Raw genomic sequence first — 10,276 nt, forward strand, 5'->3', positions numbered from 1 at the left:
ACAAAAATACTTTTGGCTTTTGACTTAGTGGTAGGAAAAACCTATATTGTTTCTTCATGAGAAAGAGTTTTTATATGGTGTAAACCCATATACTCCAGCATTTTTCAAAAAAATATTGTACGGGTCACCATAGGATGATCCAAACCGTCCATTAGATAAGCCACAATGCAAATAGGTTGTGCCTAAAAAATCATTTCCACAGGATGATCTAATGAAATAAAATGCAAATAGTATTGTACGGGTCACACCTGAAAGTCGACCTTTTTACATTCTTTGCAAACATGTGCGAATTTGCCATAATAGGTTGACTTGCAGGTCGACCTTTATAGCATATGTACAAACATGTGGGAATTTGCCTTGATAGGTCGACATTTTCACCATTTGACCAAACAGGTAGGAAGACCAATTACAGGTCGACCTGCAGGTCAACCTTTCCACCATTCTGTCAGACAGGTGTAAACACATGTGAAAATGTCGACCTTTCCACCATTCTGTCATACAGGTGTTCATAAATTCATTGCAACATTGACACCCAACGAAGTACTATTAGATTGTGTGAAGCAATATTTATACTCTGGAACCACTATTTATAGCTTGGAACCACTACATAATGATAAATAGTGGTTCATAAGTATAATTAGTGGTTCCTAAGTATAATTAATGGTTCCTAGGTATAATGAGTACTTCTGAGTGTTTAAAACCATATAAATACTGTCATTTTCACAAGTATTGGGCCATCTAAACTATGAACCACATTAACATAAGAGTGTTTAGAAAACTATTTAACCCATTGTTCATAAATTCATTGCAACATTGACACCCAATAAAGCACTATTAGATTGTGTGAAGCAATATTTCTACTCTGGAACCACTATTTATACCTTGGAACCACTACATAATGGTAAATAATGGTTCCTAGGTATAATTAGTGGTTCCTAGGTATAATGAGTGCTTCTGAGTGTTTAAAACCCTATAAATACAGTCATTCTCACAAGTATTAGGCCATCTAAACTATGAACCACCATAACATCCGGGTGACAATACACCATACATCAAAGTATTAGACCATCTAAACAATACACCATGGCATTGTAAAGAGGATGATGACAATAACAAATGCCTAACAAAACTATAACAAATCCCTAACAAATAAACAAGATTAATTTTGGCATGGTGAAGAAGAAGGTAAAAAGGTCAAAATGTTAGGTGAAATGCATTGAGATTTGTTGCTTACTTTTTTGGAGGCAAAACCAACATAAGGGCATTTTTATCCAAAAACACTCATTGGGATGTGTTTCACCCCTTTTTGATAAATTAGCCAATTTAACCTTTTTTTGAGAATTTCAGATAAAAATTATATTTTTTTGAGAATTTTCCCTAAAAAAAATAGATTTATTGATTCGCCAATATATATTAATCAATTCTAATTTTATTTCTTTTACATGATAATATGATTATAATATGTAATACAGTAGGAATTTTAAAATAGATAAAACGCGTCAATGTGAGACTTATAAATTTGTCATATAGTATCATTTAGAAGAAAAATGAGATAAAAAACATGTAGAAGTGTCTCATTGAATCCTTAAATATTAGAATTCGACACAAGTCCAACACAGTAGGCAGCCTACTTAGAAGAATCCATGCTACATATATAGGTGTTGAAGAATGTTACTCCACTCTTAGTATCCAATCTTCACCTAATTAATCATAGTTTGGTGTTTGGTAATTATAAGTCAACAAGGCTGCATAAGAAACCGATCTTGTGTTGATATGCTTACCTATGTGGCGCTCGCACAGTTTCAGTCTTTCAGATCTCTCTGGTGGTATGTTTTTTGTCGGTGTAAGTTAAAGTTAGGCAGAGTCACGGCATGATTACCGAAAAGCTTAGGTCCTGTTCGTTTGGGATTATGCAACAGCAGATTGCAATTATAGCAACTGATTGTGACCATCACTCATTAATAATACAATCAGTTATGCTATAATTGTGTTCTGTTTTCACCATTTTACAAGTGATTAATTATATATCTTTTTTTGAATGGTATTAATTAATGAGAATTTATATGATGGGTGGCTGTGAAAACACGTGAAGTCTAAAAAAGTAGGTACATCCCACTTTGTTTTATGATCCAAACCGTTCATCTGTTTGGGCACAACGTAAATAGGGTGTGCCCCAAAAATCATTTCCGTAGGATGATCCTAACCCTCCGATTTGAACTGATCTGAAAATGGAGATTTCCAAAAATTATTTATTGACGAAAATTTAGACTAGATGCAAATTTTAAGCCCTAAAAATTATTGACAAAAATCTAAACAAGATGTAAATTTTAAAGCCTATATGAAACCGTCCAAATGCATCAAAATTCCTATAGAATTCAATCTAGATCGAGAGATAAAGAAACAAAAATAAATAAAATAAAGACATATTTCTTTATTTTTCAACCTATCAAGGTTAAAAACCTCTCAAATCACAATCCAATCTTACAACAAATGAATCGAAAACCCTAGAAATTGATGCAATTCGACCAACTAAGCCATCAATTGATGACAAAGGAGATTAAAAAATTGGGATAAAAAGGAAAGTTAAGGTTAGGGTTTCACCATAACCCTAACCTTAAGAAAGTTGCAGAGGCATCGATGGAGTTAGGGTTTCATGAAAGAGAGATGGAATTAGGGTTTTGCGAGATCTAGAGTTGAGAGATCTAGGGTTTCGAGGATTCAGGGTTTCGTTTTCTCTTTTATCGTGGATAATATTGTAATTTATGAAAATGTACAAGGGCATTATTGGAAAGCAGTTCAGAATATTGGAAAATGTCCGCCTCGCAAAACCCGCACAATCGACTATAATCATCGATTTCTGTGATCATGGGTGTAGGTATATTTTGTCACAATCGCACAATCGGATTACGATAGATAACCGATGATTTATCTTACGAACCGAACAAATTTTTTTCACATAATAGATTAAGGAATCGATCTTATCTTACAATCAATTATGAATAATCTGAAACGAACAGGGCCTTAATGTGGAGCAGGTACATGATTAGAAGAGTCTAAGATGAGGTAATTATGTTAAATTTACGGAAAGAATCCAAGGTTTGTTTCGTCTTTGTGAGACGAAATCCTTCTGTTTTGTTTGAGATTGGTTAATGGGTAGGAAGTCCTGTGTAACTTTTTGTGATGTACAGACTACTAAGGGCTCCATATACCATGTGATTTCATGTCATTATTTCCTCTCCTTGCCTCTCTTAGTTACTTCATGTTTATGTTGACAAGACAACCTCTCTCTCTCTCTGCTTCATGTTTATGTTGACAAAACAACATCTCTCTCTCTCTCTCCAACCAAAAGAAGAAGATGTTAGCTTTGGGACCATCTCAAAAAGGCTCTCTCTCTCTCCTACCAAAAGAAGGAGATGGTAACCTTGGGGACCATCACAAAAAGGCTGACATACTGCTTTACAGCCATGTGCAGATGCATTTCTTCATTTTATTCATCTCAAAGCAATGTCTTTGTGCATCTATTGCATTGCTTTTGCTAAGGCTGAAATAGAGATGTCCTTCAAATTGAATATTCCATACACATGCTTGTATTATCAATGGGGAATCTACCTTCTAAGGAACTTTTGCAACACCCCATATGGATTACATTATGTTGAAAATCTTTATAGAGAATGGATCTGATCTATGGTTTATTCGAACCCAAAAAATTTGCAACTTGAAATGAAAAACTCTTTCTGTTTGGAAATCAGAAATAAAATAGAACTTATCTGTTTGGTTAAAAAACCCTTTGGAAATCGGATTGAAAAGAATAAGGTTGAGTCGTGCCACTGGTCACTCTCCTTAAGAATCGTATCCGCCCCCTACCGGTGCAACCGGAATTTGCGAACCGATGCTCCAAGATAAAACAGCCGAAATTGGCCCCAGTCCACGTGCACTCGCTGACTGGTCCACCCAGAATCACCAATAGAATTGTGCTCAGAAAGAACGGAACGAAGGAGGAAGCAGAACAGAAAACCTTGTGTGCAAAAACGTCTGTGTATTTTTCTTTGTCTAAAACAATCCATCTCGTCCCCTTTTATAGACCTGAAAGTCTCTGTTGGGGAGAGCCACCATTAAGACACACCCTTAAAGGCCAGTAACATTTTTCCTCCCAATAGTCATTTTTGTGACCGTTGAGATTTTAAAAGGTTATTTGCAATTAAGGTGGTGTGTCCATATCAAAACCAAAGGGTAAAAATCAAAACGGTTTTTTGCAATAAAAATAACCTTTTTATTTAAACCCAAACCCAAACCCAAACTCAGACCTTTTTATTTAAAAATCAAAACGGCGAGGCGAGGCGCGCGCGTGTTTTTTACACATGGGCTTGTACTCTTCTAAAAGCCCAAGACCCAACAAATTCTAAAGCCCCTTGAAGGCTCAAGCCTTTCTCCAAATCTGCATCTTACATGGATGAGAAAATTTCTATCAAGCTCCCATGTGGGACTATTTATTTTGCCTTGGTTTAGAGAGCACAATGTTCACACACACACCGAGGTCTTGGGTTCAAGTCCCCATTCAAGCAAACGACTTTTGCCTTCTAAATAAGAGATGGAAACTTTAATTTGAATCTTCCCTCTAAATTTTAAATACAAATGAAAAGTATCTTTAACTTTTCAACTCTAATTTTGATTTAAAAATACTAACACATTATGAATAATCTATGTAGCTTTAACAGGCTTAGATGATTGATGAGAGAAGCTCCACGTCTCGTAACCTGCTGCATATAGCTTGTCCCACGAGATAAGCTGCAGACTCTAGGAATTTTCTTAGGCCCCCACATGAAAGCCATAGTCACAAATATTTGTCTCTGACTCTCTGGATTTGGTCATTTAGTTAAAAAAAATGCAAAATATCATGATATTTTTTATAATATCGGAGATATTTGTGACTATGATGAAAGATATTTTTGTCTTTCATTGCCTTCTCTTTCCTGTAAAGGAGAAAGACAAAGGACTGAAATTTCAAGTGTGTTTGACTAATTAAAGCAATGGAGAAATTGTTGCCATGATTTAGGTAACCCTAACCCTAACCTTGAGAAGATTGGAGGGCATATAGGGATCTAATCAAAATTTCAAGATATCTACAAAATTAATGAAGAGATTTCTCAGTTCGATTAGTCATTTGCATTTATACCTTATATTCCAAAACTACGCTTACTTTAGCAAAATTGTAGTCTCATCAAGTACATTGTCTTGCAGCCTTTACTTATTCCCAACGTATGTGAAAACTAATTTGAATGGGAAGAATCAATAGCTTAGAGACACCTTTAAGGGGTTGTTTGGATATGTTAAAGTATAAAAGATTAAATAACGCCATCTCCAACAGCTTAAGCTTCTGGAGTTGTTTGACATGGTATCAGAGCAAAAGGTCCCGAGTTCAAACCTCCTAGTTAGTAAAAATCCACATGCAATGGCCAACCCAAAAGTGGGGCCACATGTACCACGTGTAGGCCAACCAAAAAAATAAGAGGGGCCACAAGTGAGGGGGAGTGTTAAAGTATAAAAGATTAAATAACGCCATCTCCAACAGCTTAAGCTTTTGGAGTAACTGATATGTATGGAAAACCATTGGAAATTTTTTCTTTTGGGCTCCATTTCTTTCAACGTAAAGTTCCATTTTTACGATGAAAAAAACAGAGCCTTGTTGGAAAAAATTTCATGGCCTAGTAAGGTTGAAATTTTTCTAGAAAAAATAAATTGAGAAATCTTTTCATGGAAAGTGAGTTAGTGAAGTGCTGAAAAACTGATTTTATAGGGAAATTCTACCAAGAAACTTTTCCCTGCATTCAAAAATCAAGTGTCCATGACGAGGTAGGTCCATGATGTACAATAATTATTTTCCTTAGGTCCCTTTGGATGGGCTAAAATTTGGAAAATCAAAGTAAAATGACACCTTTTCATTTCAAGTATTGTTTGTCCGAGGTAGTAGTTTCAAATGAAAGTAGATTTTTCACGGTTTGCCGTTCCTCTCAAATCAGAAGAAGAATGCAAGTAAGGGAAAACACTTCTAAAACGGGATCCCTTAGTGAGAAATAAAAGAGATAAGTATGGCCAATCGATTTGGCAATATATACGCCCCACTTTTTTTGTTTTATGCGCAGGTGTCACCATAGAAGATCCCGTGATTTTTTTTCAGCACGGGATCCCGTTTTGGTAGCAACCCTCAAGAATCTATATCCCTTTCCTTCTACTTCTATATTACATACATCCAATTGGATCATAAGGAAAACAATCCTGTTAAGAAGCTTCAGCAACTATAGTTGTTATCACATGCAGAGGTTAAAGCTCGTACTCACAAGTTGCCCATGACTTTTGTACCTGACTTGAATTAAACCATATCAAGATTCAATACGTAGCAACTATGTGAGAGGAGTTATAATGTGCTAGAGGACATGGTACATCTATGTATGGTGGTGACCAATAAATGGATGGTTGGATCATTAAAAAAGGTGGTCCCAAGACTCCCAACCTACAATTTTACCCTCCTCTATTTTGCTCTGTATTACAGATGGATGTTAGGGAAATGATTTCTGCGCTCAAGTGTTTTGATAAACATGCGCTCCACTTGTTTGTGGTGTAGTATTTAAAGGGATGTCAGAGGATATTACGGATCTCAAAAAGCTCTTAAAACCTTTCAAATACTACACGACAAACAAGTGAGCGGATGTTTATCAAAACATTGGAGTGCTGAAATCATTTCCCGGATGTGATTATGATCTTCAATTTGCCCTAAAAAAGAAAAAGAGAGTTGCTAGCAAAACTGAATCCATTTTGTTAAAAAAAGGTGCATATGAATGGTGCACGTATACAAAAAACAGGAAAGAGTCATTGGCATGTAGAGGTTGAATATCTTGCATTAAATAGAATAACGAAAATACTCCTATTGTAGGTTAAATTATTTTAATATTATTAATGGATCCCCAGTGATTGACAGTGAAAAATACTGCGTGGAAGCTCTTCGCCTAACAAATACAACATCTTAGGAGAGTTCTAAAGGGAAAAGATGGTAGGCCGACCACCAAAAATCGATCGAAAATCTATTTAGATCTTAGATCAGTTTTCCGACAACCGTCGAACCATCTTTCGTCACCTGAATTCTATTCCCGACACTTTATTGGCCAGGCATAGAATGTCTAGCATGCATTAACATTGGTACCACATTACAAGTGATGGAGTTTGTGTGAAAAATTAACCCTTATATCATAGTTTTAAAACTCCCCCGCGTCCGCTTCAACTTCCCCGAGATGACTCCCTTTTAACTTGGTTGTGTTCCGTGTTGCACCGCATCCTCGTTTTGACCTATAGAGTCAATAAAACTCTTTTGACTCTCCTGAATTATGACCGCGTCAACCCAAGTACTCAGCCGCGTCAACTGAGTACTCAACGTGCCATGCCGAGTCAACTGGAATTTTCTTTAGCTGTGTTCCGCATCTGCATTTTTAAACACTGCCTTAGACAAAATGTATTATCATCATTTTTACTTTCGTCTTTTTTACTTACCAACCTATTTTCCTTCTGGCTGCGACTGTGAGCGACAATTGGAATAATTGAGCCATGTGTTCACTGTTCATACCCTAGGGGCGGAGAAGGCCGAAAAAAGAACTTGAGGTGCATAGTATGACAATCAAATTTGACAAACTTTTCAAAGTTGGCTATGCTGAAATTCTCATATAACTTAATCTTAGGGAAGATGCTCATGCTATCAATGTATAGTACTCTAGGGTCAATTTCTTTGAATTTTTTGAGATCATCCACAAACTTTTTCACCTTCTCCAGTAGAGCCTTGTTAGGATTTGGGAAAGTCAGTGCACAGTTTTCTTCGATATATTGATCTTTCTATCTAATGTCGATTACTATGGGCAATGAGGTTTTACTAGGGGGACATGTATGTTGGGTCTTATTGGTGGATTGGTTGTAAAGTGACGGGATACTGAACCTGTTATTCAGGTGCTTTGCATGACCCCTTTCCATTCAGTCAGTCCATCTACTCACTTGAATCATCATGGTGGTAATCATTTCTCTCAACTCTGACTAGGGGTGCAACTTGGGTTAGGTTGGGTTGAGTTTTTGCTAAAAATGAATTGGAATCAACTCAAACCCGACCTGATTTTAAGGTAAAGGCTCAAATTCCCGAAAATCAACCTGAGTTGCAACCCGAACTCTGATGGAAGCAGAGGGTCTTGAGATTCAGTCATTTCCATGACCAGTGAGGAGAGGGGTCGAGTCACTCTCGGATGATTGGCGGGATAATCAGGAGGAGTCTCTTACCCACAGGAGAGTGAGTTTGGGTGATCTCTTACAGGGAGCAATGGTGGGTGACTTCATTTTTGCACAAATGAGAGGGTGAGTTTCAGACCGGTTACAATGCGGGTTCAGACCTGGCACAACGAGGACATTGACCTGGAAATGGTAGGAATGATATGAAACTGGTTGATTTTGGCATGATGGAAGGAATTCCATGCTATTGGGAGTGTAGAGCTCTGCGCCGCTAGGAACACACGTGGAATGTAACACACCAGAGAGGTGACTTTTGGACTTTTGAGCCTCTGTTCCATGCATACATAGGTGCGTCGGCAGGTCCTAGCAATGGGTAGAAGATGCATGGTGGATCAGGGGCCGGAGCTAGGGATTTGCACCACAAAAGGCAAAGAATGGTTGTTGTATAGTAATCAAAAGATTATTAGAAAGGAAAGAAAAAAAATCAAAAGATGGCAGTGGTATGCCAAAACCCATGCATAGGGTGAGGCCCACCATTTTAAACCTAATACTCTTATGCTTTCATAGGGTGGGACCAACCATTTTACATCCAAGGTTTTAAATTTAGGTCTCGGAATGCGTTTCGGTCCTCACCGAAACCGAAATTTTTGCCGAGATTTTGAAATTTCGTTCGAAATCCGGAAAAATCAAAATAAGTAATATTTTATCCCGTACAAAATGTCGGCCAATATTACAGAAATTTCGCCATTTTGCCCAAAATTTCAGCGAAATATTAAATAATGAATAAAATCCCGTTTTAAAGTGATTTTCCTAAAATTTCGGACCAAAATTTCATGAAATTGAAAATTGAAAATTTCGGTCAAAATAAAGTAACATTTCGAGTTTACTTAATTTCGATTTCGGTCTTGAACGAAACCTGAAATTTCGGGTTTCGGTCGAAATTTAAAACCGTGTTTACATCACATGCATAGCATCTTGGGGCCCACCATTTTACATTTCATGTTTTTATAGTTTGGGCCCACCATCTCCTCCTAACCCATGCATAAGGTAGAGCCCACAATTTACACCTCGTATTTTGAGGTACATGGAAGTGACTCGTGCTAAGTTGATGGAGTAAAAAGAGGTAGGGGCAGATCGAAAACAACTTGGGTAGAGACAATTTGAGCAGGGTAGATCCTTTCACCTTCTTCATGAAATTTTTCTAAAGGATTCATTAGCTGGCCCCAACTAGTTCGAGACAAACGCTTAGTTGAGTTGAGTAAGAGGTACATGGACTCATTATTTAGCCCTCATGTTTTAATGGGTGGGGCCCACTATTTTACCCATGCACACGCTTGGAATGCTAGTGATTTAATAAATTCCAACCTGCAAAAACAAAAAAAAAAAAAAAACAATACCTCTTTATGGTTTTGAAAATCCCAATAATTCCCAAGATTTTGTGCCTAGTATTTTGAAAAAGTACTATGGGCCCACTTCATAGGATGATACTAACCGTTCATTTGTCAGGCCACAACGCTAATAGAATACACCCCTAGTTCATCTCCATAGGATGATCCTAACCCTCTGATTTATAGAGGTTTAGATAATATGCAGTCCCTTATGGATCTGAGGGTTAGGACCATCCTATTGAGATGAATTAGGGTCGACCATCATCTACCTGAGGCTCGTGTTGGATTTGAGTTAGGATTGAGGGAATGCTATGGGTTGGCCTCAACCTGATCCAACATTACTCGGAGTTGTACCCCTATGGTGTGACTTGGTTTGCAAAACTCACTGAAATGTGATTAGACCCTTAATTTACGAGTCTGGGTCACTTAATTAGTTACTCGTTGAAATTTGACCAGGATTGTACAATCCCATCAATGTTGAAGACAAAGTGTCACGTCAATGTTGAAAACTAGGAACGTTTGGGCATGTGAAAAGCTGGCAATCTCGCGAGTCATTTGTGACCTGTCCCGTTCCAACCACTTGTATGGGCCGGGTGGAGCCGCGGGTCACCCAGTTTGCCCGGTCTAAATGT

This window comes from Tasmannia lanceolata, unplaced genomic scaffold, assembly GCF_043159265.1.
Source record: "Tasmannia lanceolata isolate RefF3 unplaced genomic scaffold, GAP_Taslan_0.1 ptg000015l, whole genome shotgun sequence".
Lineage (NCBI taxonomy): Eukaryota > Viridiplantae > Streptophyta > Magnoliopsida > Canellales > Winteraceae > Tasmannia > Tasmannia lanceolata.